Raw genomic sequence first — 17,366 nt, forward strand, 5'->3', positions numbered from 1 at the left:
GAGGGCAGGGGGTCGGGGCTTGAGGGGGTGCCCTCTCTCGGCACGGCGCGGCACGCCGGAGAGAGAGGGGAAGGGCAGCCCCGGTGGGTAGGAGTCGGCTCCGCCCCGGGCGGGGAGCAGCACCCTGGGCCTTGCAAAGAGACCGTAGCCCGGGGTCCTCCTCCAAAGCGAATACTGGGGAAGGCAGACAGCCCTCGTCCCCACGGCGATCTCCCCTCAGCGATCGCACCGCGCCATGCCTCCCTCCAGGGTGGGGAAGGGCCCGTTGGCCTCCAGCCCTCGCACAGGGTGGTCACCAGTGGTGGACTGGTGGACCGCTGCCTGCAGCGGGGCTCAAACCGACTGCCTGGCTGCTGTCACCATCCGGTGACTTCTCTACCCATGCCAGAAAAGAGACTGGGAGGAACGGAGGCATCGTTGTGTCAGGAACACGGCAAGGCCAGTTCACGGCAATGTAAAATCAAGCATTCTTCGTATCACATCTTGTGGAGAAATGATACGTCCCGCTGTCCTGACGCAAGAACAGTTGAGACGCGCTGCCTTGCGCTTCTGCCCTGCATCAGGCTTCAAAAGAGGCACTGGAGTTTAGCTATCTGTAAGCTTCCTGTGAGTGAGCGGGACAGGAAGGCAGGTGAAATTCAAATTCATCTTCACGCAAGCTCTACACTGCAATACAGTAATTCTCGGCATGGGAATGGATTTTCTCCACCTCAGTGTTTTTAATTGTGTTTTTGTTCGCTGAATAGATTGATACGCTCTTTATTTCCTGCCTTTACAGAGTTTCGGTCTCTTCCACAGGCTTGCACCTGCTCTCTCCCACCAACCAAGAACTTCAGAAATTACAGGAGAGACCATCATGTAGACTCCAGCAGCCAGATGAAAACAATGCACTTTCTTAATATTAAAAAACTTGTATTGATAAGAGAACTAAAAGAACAGGCAGTACAAACACTCACTGTGAACTGGGTTTCAAACTATTCTTTAAGACAATAACAACAAAGAATGATTGATCATCTATTTATACTAGGAGAACATTGAACCGCCAGCTAGAAAACACTTGCTGGCCTGCCATGGATGTAAACGGTTTGGGCATATTCTGAAATGCCATATGAAGTATTTTATGCTAGTGCATCAAAATATTTGTATGGTTCTTTCATGTAACTATATTTATTGTTATACCAGATTTTTTAAAACTGCAGAAACCCTGCCTGTCATTCACACTGCTCTATTGATTGGTGAAAGTTACAAAGATAACATGGTTTCAACTGGTTAGAAACTGATTTATTTATAAAACTATCATTATTTATTTATAGACTGAGGAGAGAGGCCAAGACCCTACAAAGCTAACTGAAGCTGATGAAATGGTATACCATATATAAAATTAAGCACATATGTTCTGCATCAAACAAAGTTGCTGTTTTGAGTACTTCATGCTCCAAGGCTTGTCACATAAAGGTGCCTTAAAGTGTAGTGGTGAGAGCCACAAGTGAAGAAGTTCTAAGGGGTCACTAGAATTTCTGTGGTTTCAGGGTCTTTCAGTGGAAAGGCAAATGTGATCCTAGGATATAATGACTGAGGTATTTCCTGTAGAAATATATAGAAAAGCAGAAAGCATAAGATCTGATCAGAAATGCCATACTCAGCTTCTTCAAAAAGTACATTTGAGAAAAATGAGAGCAGGTGCAGGAGGATACTAAAAGAGTGTTAAAGGTAATGAAGAGTCGGTCTTAGGAGACTGAAAGAGCTTTGCTTAGCAAAACGAAGACTAAGAGGTAAAAAAATTGTTGTTTATAAATACATCAGTATGGTAAACACAGGGTGTGTACCCAAAATGATAGGGCTTTACAGAAAGTCATTAAAATTTGAAACGAAGCTGAAATTATCTTATCTTTCTTTGGCATTCCAAACAGATAGATGAAGTATTGCTATGTTTATAGCCACTTTTATATTTTTGTTTTCCTAGGCAGAAACTATTGCAACAGTACAAATTTTCCAGAGTGGCTGTGCAGATGCTGTTGGACATCCTGGGCATCCGTTAATAGCAGTATCACAGGAGTCTTAATCCCAGATGTGCAGACATGAACGGAGAACCTGGACAAGTGTGCTTCTTCCAACTGTGCTAAATACTGGTAACTTTTTGGAGCTCTGCTATGTGAGAATCACACACACAGGAGGAGACTGGAGTATGAGAGTGAGTACTTCAGTTCATGGTTCTTTGGGTTCTGGTGTCACAGCAACTGGATAAAAAAACTATGTCAGAGCCATAGGAAAATATTAAAATTTGCCTACCCAAAGAAGCAAGGTGGTGGGTATTGTTCTATTTCAAGAGTAAATGTTGATATATGTAGTTTGGACTGGCTTTGGAGCCATCATCTGTACACTGAAATCATATTTTGGTATCATATCTTCATTTGCAGGGACATCAACTAGACAATGTCATGACTGAACTCTTGCCATGCATTTATACCTTTTAGTTACTACAGTGGGATTCTTCTCACTAACTACCAAAAGTTAGGGATCCAACCTCAGCTGGTCATACCCTACCTCAGTGGCAGACAGGCACCTATCACTCCAAACCATCTCCTTCTAGAAAAAGTGACGTAAACTGCCTTTTGCAGGTGCCTTATTTTCTCTGTCAGCTCCAGTGAGAGGAAGCCTAGATACCTACCTTTGACTAGAGGACTGCCTTCTAGATGTCTAAAGTTAGCTGAAATGAAGCCCATGTGAAGGTGACAAAGGTTAATGCTGAATGAGAACAGACAGCCAAAGACAGCAAACCAGCATGTATTTAGTATCTCAGTAACAAACAATAATTGAACATGAAGTTCTTAATCTTAAAGCAGGAGTCTGACATCAATTCCTGGCTGAATTCTTAGCTGGCTTTTTTTTTTAGAATAGCATAGTAAATACTGCTTTTTGAGGATGCTTTGTTACCATGTACTATTATATTTTGATTACTTTTGTCCAGAGGAATCCAATTAGGACACTTAATACTAATGTTTTCTGTAATCGTAGATATCCTAGTGTAGACTGTGGGCCAGTAAAAGCCTTAATTTCATATAGTATGGCAGTTTCATACGCATTTATAGAGAAGGGAGTCTTTGTCTCATAACACTTCTTGTTCTAAAGGAAATGAGAGACATATGTAACGTGCATAGGAATGTTGTGCCATCTTCACCTTAAAACCAATTAAGTCACTGTAAAGACTTAATTTTGTGAATACCCTAATTGTTTTGGTCCTAGGGAGACTGCTATGAAGATGCAATGTAAATATCTGTATGAATGCCAAAGAAACATTTATTTTTGTGGTCCTGGGATTTAGGGTTTTTCATTTTTTCCTTCTGAGGCACTGAATACTCACTGGAAGAATATGCTTTGGGCTTTCCTAGATACCACACAGCACAAACTTTTAGCCCTGAAGCTGAACCAGTAATGTCTGTTTTGTTATCTACAGGATGAGTAGAATTTAATCCTAGATAATTTAAATGAAGGCAGGTAGAATCCTAAACCAAAGACATGATATGAAACCTCTGAAAATGGCTGAGGTCTAGTTTGAATTTTAATACTTGTGGAGGTGTCACAAGTTTTCCTCTCATATAAATTAAAAACCCATCTCTATAGTTGTTTTTAAGGCTAGACAAGGCTTTTTTAAATGATTTGGAATCTTAAAAAGATACTTAAATGTGCTATATCTCATCTTCAAAATTGTTTTAAATTCATCAAGTTGGAATGATTTTTTACCTCCTGAGGTGACAGCTGAAGGTTCCATGATTTTTCTGCAGTGCTTGATGATATTACTCATATCCAAATGGCAACAATGTTTAGAGGAATGTGATAATAAAATCCATTGAGTAATGAGGTGTTAATACATAGCTGGTGATGTGAAGTTTCAAAGGAACATATTTTGTCATTGTGATCTGGTCTTACTGAATGTTATTTCTAAAGATAGTTGCTTATGACTATGTCATGTAGTAAGTTCTGTAATACTCTGGGCTACTTGTATAAACTGTTACATTCTTTTTTCAGCCTTGAAGCTTCAAAACACGGATTTTTTAGAATACATTTCTTTATCCTGGTGCTTACTATCTGTATACAAGTCCATATGAAAACATAGTAACCATGACAGATTTTCTCTGTGTCCACATTTACAGCATTATCAAGAAATCCCTCTGCTTACCTTGAATCTATACACCCAGCTTCTGCACGTCATTTCTGGTACCTTTATCAGAGTTTTATCAGGAGTATTTTTTTATTGACCCATGCAGGCTGTTAAGCACTAAATGTTTTCAATTTTGCTGTGTAATTTTCTGTGGTAGACATGACATGTCACATACAAATGCAAAATTAAATCATAGATGGTTAGAAATTTAAATAGCAGATAAGATTTTCTTTCTCGCCAGTTAGGAAACAAATAAATCTAGAAGCCTAAAGGATACTGAATTGCATGGAGTAAAATAAGCAAGGATATTACAACTGATGCAACAATTCTGCTGAAGTCAAACATACATAGTCAAACCTATACTAGCAGGTTGGTTAAGACGACAGTTAACAAAAACTACTGGTTGCTGTTATGAACTGAGAAGTCTTACAGCGTATTGAACCTGTAACATTAAAAAAAATTAAAAATAATGTTTTCATATTTTGCAATGCACAGATGAGATCAAGGTAAGGAACAGGACCTTAGACAACATGAAGATAGTAACATTTTCTGCTTCAACGACTGAGATGATACTGATTAGATATTTTAAAATAAACTGGTCTTTATAAAAGACAGTTAACTTTTCTATAATGTATATGTATGAAATATTCAAAGCAGAATATAGAAAGAGCAGAGTTACCAACAGTGGCTCTTTTACTGACAAAAGACCCAATTCAAGAAAATCTTCATGACATGCTTATAAGATCAGCCCTATTCATGGCCTCACTTAGTCTAAAATGTAACTTGAAACAACTACAAAGTTAAGCATGTGTTTAAGTGTTGTTTGAATAAATATGATTTCACAAACCATAAGAAAATATATAAAGATGAATCAGAAAAAAGAAATGTGAAATGTTAATGTACAAGTAAGTGTGTTTAAAATTTATTTACAATAAAGGGAAAATCGAGGGAAAAGTAAAACCTCATCCACCCTTTCTCAAGGCAAGTCTGAATTCTGCCATCAGTTTTTTTTCATACCTTAACCAAAAAGTCTGCAGACTGAAAATTTTGTGGCAACTCTAGAGAAAATGATCAAAGTATGCATTTTAAAACGAATCAAATATTAAAAAAACAGGACTACCACTGACATCTTCCCAGTGTTTTCTACTGTGTTATTCAGTTGTGATTAAAATGATCAAATATGTGGTGAACTTTAAAAATCCGGGGTATATTCTATTTTTTTGTTAAGATATCATTGAAACAAACCAAGGACAAGACAGTTATATTAGAAACATATTGGGGTAGAAAGCCTTTATTTTTTGTTTGTAGTCTGAAGTTTAAAATCTTCATAAATATTTTTTATTATTTGCCAGTACCAGAATATGATTTCAGTTATGGCTTATAAATTTTCCAGGTTGTTTCTCTGATAAAACAAAGTATTTGTTTTGTTTTCCCTGTCAGAATAGGACATTACCATGAAACTCAAAAAACACTGTAAACTTTTGTTCTGTGTGGATTTTCCTGGGAAATATCTGCAACCATCTGAGCTGAGGGGGGAAAAAGCAATTTTGTAAGAGCAAAATATCTTACACCCAGAGGAAAAAAAAAAGACAATTTTCACAATGAGTAGAAACTTCACAGACACAGCGTTTGTGTCTGGGTGCCAAAACCTAGTTTTGTCAGTCCATATTTAGGCACTTGCAGATAGGTGGCCTACTTGTCAGTAATACTAAACATTCACAAATGAAAATGAAATTGCTGGTTACTTCTAAAACCTAAGCAGCTTATGCAAAATTGCCAGAGTATCTGAAGAGCCAAAACTTCAGCATGTAGTTCTGAAATTTTCAGCTTATATTTTTTACGATCACACACACCATATTTTATCCACTAAAATGTGTTCTTTTGCTCTTAATTGGAGGTTTAATAAATCTAGACCCATGAATTATATGCGAGGGCTCAGGCAGTGGGTAATTACTCTCAGCTTAGGCAAGTTACAGTGCACTGCAGCTGCTATTCCTGACCATAGCACCCACAGAACCGCCAGCCTGTGTGGATCAGGGTTTGTTCTCGGTGTAAATGTGTGTATTCAAGGTGTGCACAGGCAAGTATGTCATGTGGCTTGCATTAAGAATGCTGTTTCTTCCAGGTAGAAGACTGCAAATCTGTCTGTAGAATAAAATACAGTAAGGTAGTTACTTGTTGAGCATACTGAGTAACGTGATAAGGAGTCTTGTGTGCTCAAGGCACTTCTGTTTATTCAAGTGACCACTGGTGAGAATCATTGGGGATTTTGATATTGTTCAGGCTATGTAGTGCTTCTAGAACAGAAACTAAGTCCCTAATGTGGCTTAACAATAAATACTGGAGAATTATCGTTGGAATCTGGTTTATGGAAAGACCAGTGGGAGCTGCGAAGCTGAAAGGGACAATAACATGCCATAAAGTTCACAGAATTTTCTTAGAAAAGTGTGTGCAATTTTTAGAAATGCACTGCAGTCGATAAGAGGTATTCTGTAAATACAGAGCAATTAGGAGACTATTTACTTACCACATTGTACAAGCCTAACGCTTTCCGTTAGGAAGAAATAGAAGACTAGCCTTCTAATACCCATCAGCAGGAGGCCTATCACATGGCTGAGTAATCTACGCGCAAAGGCACCTATGCCATGTTTTCTGCTAACAGAAATCTGTTTCCCTAGATCATTAAGAAGCACTGACAAGAGTGTTTCATACCTGTACTCTCTTCTTTGGCTACCAGTTTCAGTCTGGGTGAAATTTAAGGGCCTATATTGTCTCCATGCTCATTATCTCAGACCCGTCTTACCCTTACACCTTTGCAGCACTCTGCATCCTGACGTTGAAAGCAGGGAGGTCAGCTGCAGAGCATTCCCCAGGGAAGGCCATTTCAGCCTAGAGCACGCACCTTGACCGCACAAGTGGACGTGCGGCCTTCTGGAGTCAAAAAGGAGTCAGAGAGCCAATGCACAGCTTAAGAAACATTGGTCTGTGCAGATCAGGTTACAGGGTAGAGACATTTTAGAGCACAATGCAAGATCACTTTCTTTGTGCTCCCTAGTAGAAACAGTCTTTAGAATTCACTGACATTTAATCATCTGCCTCATATCACTCCTTTTCAGAGTAGCTATTTTGGTGCTATGTGGGGGTTGTCACAGAGATGGTTGCCTAATTCTGATCTAAATTTTGTGATGTGCACCCAGATCTTCTACTGATAAGCATTTTACATCCAAATGCAATAATAAAAGGAATTAAAAGTGATTCTGTTTCATGAAAAAGCAGTGACATACTTATCGGATATTCCTAGCTCTTCAAAAAGAAACCTAGCACAGTTTCCACAAAGCCTATGGGAAAATGGTTGTATATCAATACCCGAGTTCCCACGGCCTGCCCTGTCTCTTTAGTTTCAGTAGTTACAGGTGAATAGTTTTTCAGCAGGGTCCAAGAAATCAGGACTTGTTCCATGTAAATGACAGACATTGGTATTTTCAAATCACTGCTGGCCTCATAAAATGGCTGAGGTTCAGAACTATTTTGAAGCTTAGCAGTCAGAAAAGTATCAGTGAAACTGCCAAGAAGCTTGCTGCTTCATGCAGCAAGGAACACAGATCTAAATGAGATTTTTCCTGTTTTCTTGCAGAGAAGCAGTAAAGAGGGGGGTGGGGAAAGGAGCTGCTCACTTTATTTTCCCTGAAATACACTGTGGCTGTAGATTTGAATCAATCCAATGAGTACTTTATGAGTGGTTTTAAGATGATATAAATGTCCTATTAAATGCTTCTTGTGTTTCTCTGCTGAGATTAGTACAAGTATAGGAGGTAATTGTGACACCCAACAGGGCTTCGCTAAGGCCAAATCATGCCTGACAAATTTGATGGCCTTCTATGATGGGGTTACAGCGCTGGTGGATAAGGGAAGAGCAACTGACGTCACCTACGTGGATTTGTGCAAAGCATTTGACACTATCCCACACAACATCCTTGTCTCTAAATTGGAGACATGGATTTGACTGATGGACCACTCAGAGGATAAGGAATTGGCTGAATGGTCACGCTAAAAGAGTTGCGGTCAACAGCTCGATGTCCAAGTGGAGAGCGGTGACAAGTGCCATTCCTCAGGGGTCAGTATTGGGACCAGCGCTGTTTAACATCTTTGTTGGTGACATGAACAGTGGGATTGAGTGCACCCTCAGCAAGTTTGCCAACCACACCAAGCTGTGTGATGTGGTTGACACGCTGGAGGGAAGGGATGACATCCAGAGCAACCTGGACAGGCTTGAGAGGTGGGACCATATAAACCTCATGAAGTTCAACAAGGTCAAGTGCAAGGTCCTGCCCATGGGTTGAGGCAATCCCAAGCACAAATACAGGCTGGGCAAAGAGTGGTTGAGGGCAGCCCTGCGGAGAAGGACTTGCAGGTATTAGCAGATGAAAAACTGACTATGAGCCAACAATGTGCACTCGCAGCCCAGAAAGCCAACCGTATCCTGGGCTGTATCAAAAGAAGTGTGGCCAGCAGGTCAAGGGAGGTGATTCTCCCCCTCCACTCCGCTCTTGTGAGACCCCACCTGCAGTTACTGCGTTCAGCTCTGGGTTTCCCAACATAAGAAGGACACAGACCTACTTGAGTGGGTCCAAAGGAGGCCATGAAGATGATCAGGGGGTTGGAGCACCTCCCTTATGAGGACAGGCTGAGAGAGTTGGGGTTGTTCAGCCTGGAGAAGAGAAGGCTCCAGGGAAACCTTATAGCAGCCTTCCAGTACTTAAAGGGGGCCTGCAGGAAAGATGGGGAGGGACTCTTTATTGGGGAGTGTAGTGACAGGACGAGGGGTAACAGTTTTAGACTGAAAGAGGGTAGGTTTTGGTTAGGTATTAGGAAGAAGTACTTCACTGTGAGGGTGGTGAGATGCTGGAACAGGTTGCCCAGAGAATTTGTGGCTGCCCCCTCCCTGGAACTGTTCAAGGCCAGGTTGGACAGAGCTTTGAGCAACATGGTCTAGTGGAAGGTGTCCCTGCCCATGGCAGGGGGGGTGGAACTAGATGATCTTTAAAGGTCCCTTCTAACCCAAACCATCCTATGATTCTATGATATGTTTACAATATGCCAATAGCATTCTTTTTTTCCTGGATGATTCTTCAAAATTTAGGTTAGTGCATGTCTGCACTGGGCTCAGAGGTAAGAGTTTTGTCTGAATTAAAATTAAAACCTAAAAACTTAGCTTTCTAAAGGGAGACAAAAGAAGACAAAGAAATTAAATTTTCTACAGAGTTCTTCCAAGTCCAGTGTGTTTTGAAAGGTAGTGCATGATTGCAGCTAACTTAACAGTTTGCTGAATGGCAGCAAATTCTGCTTTGCCTTCTCTAGTCCTCAAGAAATTCTCCCCTTCACCTGAAAAGCCTGCTGGGCCGTTCTTTCATCCTCACTGTAGTCTTCCAAATTGTGCATGAGCTCTAGCCCCCCTACTATAACTTTCTTGCTCACTCCATCCTGCAGTCTCCTGAGCCTTCTCTTTTTGAGATTCTCAGCAGCCCTAAGGGAAGGACCAATCTCCCCTTCCTCGAAGAGGTCCCTCTTCTTAAAAAGAGCACGACACATGCTTGGGAGAAATAAACCAGATGCCCATGAAATTCCAAGCTTAATTTGCCCCAGCCTTTGCGTACCAAGTGTCATACTTTAAGATTGCCTAAAGAATCTATGAGAGAGATGTATGACATCTGGTTTAACACTGCCTTGTGATTAAAATGGTTTAGTGTAGATTGAACACATTTCAAAAGGCTGGCGTTTTTAAACATACAAAACCAAAACTATATGTTTAGTTGCATCAGACCTTCCCCTTGAATAATTATCTGGTTATCCATCAGGCTAACTCAGTAATGTTGGCTATCCTCCAGGGCCCATTTCTCTTATGTCTCTGCCAGATGAATGGCCAAATTCTCAAAAGGCCATTGCAGTATGAAGATGAATTAGAATCACACAGTAGGGGTCATGACTACCCACATCAACTTCCTGCTTATGATGTTTGCCACCTGTTTGTGAGGAACAAACTCTACTTACCTGAAAGTCACCTTATATCTATAGTTCTCTCCAGGTCCCTATGAAGTCAGTGGAGACTAACTGCAAGCATTTCCTGAGGGCAATTCTGTCCATCTAAGGTCTGACTGTTTGTTTGTTTGGGTTGGGTTTGGTTGTTTGGGTTGGGGGGGGGGGTTGGGGGGGGGGAGGGTAGCAGGGGATAGGGAGGGGTCTTCATCTCTCCAACACTGGTTGTGCTCCTAAATTGGGTGCCTCAGGAAGTATCTGTGCTGGGGTAAGCTTGCACCATTCATCAGTTTGACAGTCAGAGTCAGCTGAAGAGTAGAAGGAGAGGAACAGGGTCTATGGTCTTGTAAACTGTGTTAGATACTGTTATACCAAATACAGGCCTTTCCATGGTTTAATCCCTACTCGGCTGTCAGTGCACACCATCATATGCAATTTTACCTTCATTGCTCAGTATGGTTTGAGACAGTCTATCCTGCCAAACAAGATTCCCACTCGCTTGGCACTTGCTCAATATTGCACTCTTACTTGGGTTCCGCCTTGCTATTACACCTTTGTGAGCATTGTATCCATTTGGGTTCAATCCTCTATGTATTAATACCTTTTTCTTCACCTTTTCATTCTTTCTTTTTAGCATTAAAATATTTGAAACCTGGTTTGCAAAGGAGATAAAGTGTATAGTAGTAATAAAACTGCAGTCATTTGAAGTCTTGACATATCTGGGCAAAGTGGAATGATTTGCCACTGAATTCAAATCCAAGCGTCTTGCCTTATTTAAATGGAGATACAGTTTTAAATGGAAAGCTAAGTACAGATGAAAGATGAAAGAGCTCCTAAGGAGCTCTGGCAAGTTTATTAAGGTTATTACTTACATTGTGACTTAACGGAGCACTGAAGGAGCATGTGGTCAAAAGACTGCAGAGGTTGCTAAGATCTCTGACCTAAAGAGTTTACAATCCAGTGATCTGATTCAGGCTAAATATCCAGCAAAATCAAATAAGAAATGTGCGCAAATGAAAACTTACAATAGAGGAAATCTAGCCACAAACTACTAACTCAGATTCTTTGTGTCTATACACTGCAGTGTGCAGATCTTATCAGCTCAAACATTCAGAAATGATGGATCAGAGCCCAAAACATCATAAGACTGACTTTAAAACAAGATTTTTAAAAGTTGTACATTCTAATTTGTTTCCCTTCTGGTCTCTAAGCTTTTAGAGAGATCTCAGTTAATGCTTTCAAGGTTTCAGCTGCAAACCTGAGGTCTGGAAACTTACATTTAGTGGTATCAGACCTTTTAGGCAATCAATCACATTTATCAAGAAATTAAGTTTGTAAGGAAAAAAACCCACAAGATAATGTGAGATTAAAAATAAACAAGTGAGCTGGCAACCTTGGATACAGTAATACGGAGAAATTTATATTTTATCCAGCTTTACAAATACAGGATAAGTCTCAGAATGCTTTCAGAATAAAGAAGTATTTCTCTTATTCCCTTTCACTAGTTAGGAAACAAAGCCAGTTAGTTTTCTAATATCTACCAGCCAATCTTCTAAATGAATACATACAAAGTATAAAGAAGTAATATATTGCCTAAATCTCCGTTATGAACTCAAGTAAATCCACCTTATGCATCTAGTACAAGTTTCTGTGCACTCATCTGTCTCTTCTCACTACAGTAATTGGCTTCTTGGACAACTGTCCTTTCATAACTTCATAATGTTATTACTGCCTGTTGGTTAAACTGCTGTCTATTCAGTACTTCTATGCAAACTAATATTTTGCCAGTGACACAAATGAGAAAGGTCCTCTGTAGAAACAGTGGCAGAAGCTTAATAGGCACTAATCTCAAGCAGCTGCTAGAAATTTTATTACCACATTACATTGACCGTATCTGGGGCAGGGGAGGAGTGAAGACTCTTGTAATAGCACTGCTAATACCCCTGCTTTAAAAGCAGAGGAATTGGAGAGGTCTGGGCAACCAGCAATTGATGTGCTGGATTAGACTCCAGATCCAGTATCCTGTCTCTGGCAGCTCCAATGTTACATTTCAAAAGAACCCCATAACAGCAAATGGGAGATGTCTGCACACACACACAAAAACACACATGGGAGTCTCATCCCTGGACCTGAACAATGATGAACTTAAAACCTAAAGCGCAAGGCTTAATATCCATTGCAAATCATGTATTTCATTTAATTGTAATTCTGTATAATCTTGATTCTCATGTAATTAAAAAAGTTACATCACCAGATTTTGAAAAGTCACATCAGCAGAGTTTGTTCATCAAATTATCTTTTAGGTCAAAAATTTTAATTTAATCTAGGGACTTACTTTTTACACAAGAGTGCACAGTGCAAAGTTGAAGTCACTCTTTCCAAGTCCATTTACATAACTAAGCAGGCAGACATACTTCCCCAGTGGAGGCTTCTGGGTAATAAACAAGAGTATTAGCTTTGAGAGATTTATATTAGTCCAATTTGATGAAGCGGTAACAAATCTGGGGGTAACTTTAATGTTACATTCATACCTGGTTCATCCTACTCTGCAGTTTCTACTTGAGACATCAGCTACAAACCTCTACTATCCACACCTACTGACTGATCTGCAATTTTTGTTTGACTGCTTGATAATGAAATTAATAAACCAGAGGAACAGATACAAATCCACTATCAGAAGCCTTCCAGTATAATTTCTCTATCTTTTGCAATAAATACGGTATGGAAATTCCCACTGAAATCCCAATTTTGGCCCACTCAGTGGGAAAACTGGAAGGTCTTAATAATGTTTAGATGAGAAATCACCGAGTTAAGAGTCAACCCAGTGGTGCCAATACAGTTCAAAACACTCATGACCTCTTAGATGAAAAGGAGTAATGACTAAGCTGAGCTCCACAGTGTCCTGCACAAAAGAATCATTGGGGCAGAAGAACAACTGATCATATTTTTGGTTTGGATCTACTCATACAAAGTGGAAAATGGAATGACTTGTAGTTACTAACAAGGATTGAAGGCAGAAGTAAGCTATGAAGATCACCCAAAATATAGGTAAGTATAGTCAATATAGACAATATAGTCCAAAGGCACAAACCAGTGACTTGTTTGTTTATGCAATATTTTAGAGAAATTTAGAGAACAGTGTGGAGAAATAACTGTAGCATTTTAGAGAATTTTAAAAATTCTACTATAATGCTGCTCTCTGTGGCAAGGTTGCCTAGTTACAAAGCAGAGTCCTTGGGATGACAGGAAATATAGTATTAATACAAGTTTAGAGCCCCCCGAAATATCAACAATGGCTTGTCTATAAATCAGGGTAATGCAAGCATATAGTCTGATATCTCACAATTCACCAGAACTCAACACAAACATTTTACACAATTTTACGACCTATTTGAGATACAGTATCTGTTTCTAGTTCTAAGTTATTCATATCAAATCATAAGCAATCACTATGCAGGGTTTGGAATCTGTCCGTCAGAAATTTTAGGCCACTGAGGTGGACAGAAATTCAGCAATTCAAAGAAGCAGTAAGAAACAGATTTTTCATATTTGTTTTATTAATTATAGTAGTCTTTGAGGTGCTGAGGATGTTGCAGTATAAGAATTCTCTCAACACAATGGGAAGGGTAAAGGTAGGCCAGAAGTTTTTTAAAAAGGAGAAAAATTTTGCTATTATTCTATAATTTATTTTGGGACTCCAGGAATTTTGTCTGCAGATTTTATGAGTTTGTATGCAGTCTAAAATAATTGCATGTCTGATGTACAGAAGGTTCACCAATGGGAACATATGCTGCCATGCTTGGTCCTATGCAGACATCCTTGACATCTATATGTAAGACTTCCAATTTACAATTTAACTTCAAAACACACCTCCTTTATGCAATAAGAAAGCATTCAGGAAAAAGGTTTTATTCTTTTATCATTCTGATTACTGAATCGTTCTGCAACTTGCAACATAAAAATAAGACTTTGGAGCTGAAGGATCCGAGCCAGTCTACCTCCTGAAATACCTAGCCTGGATTTCAAACATCACAGGTAATCTTCTGGAGCTTATTTGTTCCAGAAGCAGTGAACTGGTAATTGCATGCCAATTTAAGGATAGACATAGCTGTTATTAAAGCTGCGTGCTGCTACAACAAAGAAATCCAGATTTCTATATTCATTGATTAAGTGTTTCTCCGTTCACTCCTAAGTCTTAATTTATATTTTGATGCTAGCATAATTTACATGAAGGATGTTTTGTTTTGACATTGTAATAAGATCTCTGTAGACTCTGACTGTTTTTTTCCATGGCTCATATTCTTCACACCATCCTACTGTAAATAAAATACATATTTACTGAACAATGCACAGTTTCAGTAGTTGGTTTTGATAGTCAATTGTCCTAGTAAGTATGGTAAAATATCAAAAATCCCATTAAAACTCACTTAACTAGCTTTCTGTAAAGTTTCTTCTTTTTTTTTTTTAAGTATGGGGTAGTTTGTTAGAAAAGCAGTTGGAGCCATGGGGATTATTTTTATTTTTCTCTCAGTAACTATAAGAACATGATTAGACAGATGTTTCATTGCAGATTTTTTTTAGACCAATGTGATTTAAAAACACTGAAAATATAATACCCTTTAGAATGAAATTTAGTATTGTAACACTGAGAGAATTTTAACTATATTATAGTAGACCAAAGAGCTTTCTCGAAATTAATTAAAATAATATTTCAAGAGAAATTCTAAATTCACCAGATAAAGACAGACATCAAAGGAGAGTTATATTGCAAGAAAATATTTTGTGAATACTTTCTAACCATTATCCCTCTTCATGTTTACTGTCAAATAATTTAAACAAATGCCACCTAGAGGAGCACTGTAATAAGATTGCTGTAACAGGGATAAGAGTGCACTAATTACACAATTGTTTTATTTTATTCTAAGATTGTGTCTTTGAGCTAGAAGTTGGATTAATTTTAGTGTAGAGACAGCAAGGTAGCTACTCCAGCAATTCCAATTTGTTCCTTCATTCGTTTATCCTTTGGTAAATTCTAGCATTAGTTTGTATCAGATGTTAATCTCTATAGATTTAATAATCTAATAGTAGTGTGAGATAAATTGCAGTGGATGAAGGGTGTGATGCTTTATGTGAATTTGCTGCTGAAAAAACTGGTAAGAGCATTCAGCATATTAGATGTCTACTACGGAGATTAGTTTATTAGTTTGAGGAACTCTACATGTCTATGACTGTGAGATTAATTTACTCACTAGTTCTGGCCACAGTAGATCAGAAATTAAGGAATACAGTGGTTGTAATCATGATTTGTAGCATGTTGAATGGTGCTGCTGATAACGATTTTGAAATCTGGAAACTCTTAAATCTATTTTTGGGGATATATTTCTGTAGTCCCCTAACTTTTCATGGTTCTACTTGACCTTAAAAAATATACTGTGAATGTAGATAACAAAGCTAGTTTATTCATTTGGCGTACTCAAATATGGATAAGACTGGTCCTTCCTGATAATCTCCCAAGAGTCACTTGAGGCCTTGAGAGTCCCAGAGCTCTTTCCAAGAACTTTGTAACGTTCCTTTTGCAAAGTTTTGACCTTTAATTAGTGTTAATTTTATTACATGTTTTGAGTCATCTGGCTAATATTATAATTTCTGTTTCTTTTCCAGCAACTTCAAAAAAACATTAGCACATATGTTTATGTCTTTGTAGTGCATTGATAACTGCTCCTTACTATAATATCAACTAACTATAATATCACCTTCTTATGACATTGTGTGTGTGTATATATCTATGTATATGTATGTAGGTATATATAATTATATTAAATAGAAGTGGTTATCTCTCCACCAAACATATAAAAATCCTCTTAAAGCTTTATAGTCCAAGAAGTCTACACCATCTTTTCACACTGAAGCCCATAAATTTTCCTTGCAGGTCAAGAAGGTGCTAAAGTATATGTATTTTTTATTAAATATATTTACTATTTTCCACTGTCTCTGGTCAGAAACTTTGCAAAATGGAGATACTTTTTTTGTATTTTGAGTACAATATTCCCTCCATAGTTATCTGGCCCCAGGCATCAGTTCAGTAGTAGATGATACTAAATTCTTTATTAAAAAAACTTGGAGAAAAAAATGAGCACTTTGAGAATGCAGACATTGTAATGCAAATTCTTAAAACTTGTTTAGATGCTGTTTACCATTTTTCTGTCACCTCTGCACTCCCACCACTTTTGATTTGTGTTTGTGCACAACTGACTTGTTCACCACCTGGCTCATGGAATCCTTCCAGTCAAATTTCAGGCCAGGATTTGGAATAGAGACACCATTGGCTGGAGTGATGAATGATCTACTCTTGCCCATTTAAAGATTCCTCTGTCTTTCTACAACGTTCAATATATTCACCTCACTAAGTAGTTATTTTACCTTGAGGAAGTTAATGGTTAAGCACTGAGCTGAAAAACATCCACTGTACAAAATGCAATCAGAGGACTGATGGCCTGCTTTGTCTTACTTGCCAAAGATATGAAGACCCTCCAGGTTCTACATCAATCACTCTTTCTTTTCAATATCCATGTAAAGGCACTGGGAAAAATTATGAGACATCATCTAAAATACCAACAACATGGATCACTTTCTGTTCCAATGGATGGTAAGTCTCTTATTCTGTAAAAGCTACCCTCTGTCTGATAGGTCCCAAGTTAGAAAGAAACCTGCTCAGATCCATTGGTAATGCCACATGAAATGCATAGGTTACATTGTTTTTTTCTACTCTCTTTAGCTAAAATTCCTTTCCCTGTTCCCTACCAGGCTTTCTTTAGGAGACTGTTTATATTTGATGAGTTTTCTTTAAACTGTCATTCAAGTCTCTTTTAGCTTCACCCTGAGATGTGTCTGACTCTTCCCAAAACTTGTCTGACTTGGCTTTTAAGCTTTCTTCATTGTCCTCTCCCATTCTTTCTCCACAGAGAAAAAAAGACTGAGTGCCTCACCAGCTCAGAAGGGCTGTGAACTGCAGTTGACTGAAATGAAACCAAAATTTAAAGTGACAGTCACTGCAGCACAGAATCATTGTAGTTGAAAGGGACCTCTGGAGAGCATTTAGTCCAACCCTGCTTTTCAAAGCAAGGTCAACGAAAGCAGGTTGCTCAGGGCTGTGTCCACCTGGGTTTTGAATACC

This window comes from Strix uralensis, chromosome 2 (genome assembly GCF_047716275.1).
Source record: "Strix uralensis isolate ZFMK-TIS-50842 chromosome 2, bStrUra1, whole genome shotgun sequence".
In the NCBI taxonomy this organism is placed as follows: domain Eukaryota; kingdom Metazoa; phylum Chordata; class Aves; order Strigiformes; family Strigidae; genus Strix; species Strix uralensis.